A 1256-nucleotide genomic window follows, 5' to 3' on the forward strand; every position below is an offset into this window, starting at 1 on the left:
TTACTCCAGTCGGATGATGCATGCGCATTAAGTTACAGGATTTATGATATCATTTCATAACGCACGTTATAACACAGTGGTGTTAAGTTCAATGACAGAGATTGGGAGTGAAGGGAGGTAGGATACTAGAGACTGCTGACTCGACCCGTACCGGGTATGGAGTCGGGCAGCTCTTGTGTCCTACTGAACCGTGTTGGCCACCAATTCATAGTTGGCAGCAGACACGGGCTACTGCCTGGTTGCTGGCTCTGACATAAATGAAGATTTCACAGGTCAGAGCTGAGCCATTCACGGTTCACACCCCCAACCTCTGCATCATGGGAATTTCGTGGTAGCAATCCTACGCAGGAGGATCGGCGTGAGCGAAATTACCACGCAGAGCCTATGTACACAAAATACACTCGTGTGCGCTCGAGAATAACCACAATTGCGGTAGTCCAGCGTGGTTCAATGCTAGAGCTAGTGAGATGCTAGCAATAAGGCACACCCATGTGCTCACAGTTGTAATAATGGCGGACGCGAGCTCGACCCAGCCCTCCGCTCCCTGGATGTGGAGGTAGGATACTAGAGACTGCTGACTCGACCCGTACCGGGTATGGAGTCGGGCAGCTCTTGTGTCCTACTGAACCGTGTTGGCCACCAATTCATAGTTGGCAGCAGACACGGGCTACTGCCTGGTTGCTGGCTCTGACATAAATGAAGATTTCACAGGTCAGAGCTGAGCCATTCACGGTTCACACCCCCAACCTCTGCATCATGGGAATTTCGACCTCTCGAAAGTGATGAATACGAAGTAATCAAGGTTAGTTACCTGACCAGAGTCACCGGTGCGAAACAACCACACAAAAAAATCGAGAGTGCGGTAACTTGTGTCGTTGGCGAGCGAAGTAGACGTTACAGTACTGCATAGTTACGATCGCGAGAAACATCTGAGAGGCTTTCCGTAGCCTGTACTCCAGGCCTGTTGTGAGTAGCGTCGCATATGTATACCTTCCCCTCCGCAGTTGCGTCGCGGGCTCGTTTATCTTCTCCCCGCCACCCCTCTCCCGGGTTGAATCACTCGGCTGAGACAGCTCGTTGGCCGACCTCCGGAGGTCGTCCTCGAGCGAGCCTCGGCTAACTAAATTCCTTGATGAAAATTTTGCGAAAGTTCAAAGGGCACGCCCGGATTTGAACCGAGGACCTGCTGATCTGCAGTCAGCCGCTCTACCACTGAGCTACACACCCATGCACACAATTTGACTAGTCCTCCATTT

At 51.7% G+C, this 1256-nt stretch overlaps 1 non-coding gene across 1 annotated transcript; it reads right to left on the reverse strand.

Annotated features, from left to right (window-relative positions):
• Window positions 1-1155: 1155 nt before the first annotated feature.
• On the reverse strand, window positions 1156-1227 carry Pmar_PMAR023182. Its single transcript has one exon. It is a non-coding gene; the product is annotated as a tRNA-Cys (tRNA).
• Window positions 1228-1256: the final 29 nt, after the last annotated feature.

Source organism: Perkinsus marinus (assembly GCF_000006405.1).
Source record: "Perkinsus marinus ATCC 50983 genomic scaffold scf_1104296943914, whole genome shotgun sequence".
Classification (NCBI taxonomy): Eukaryota; Perkinsozoa; order Perkinsida; family Perkinsidae; genus Perkinsus; species Perkinsus marinus.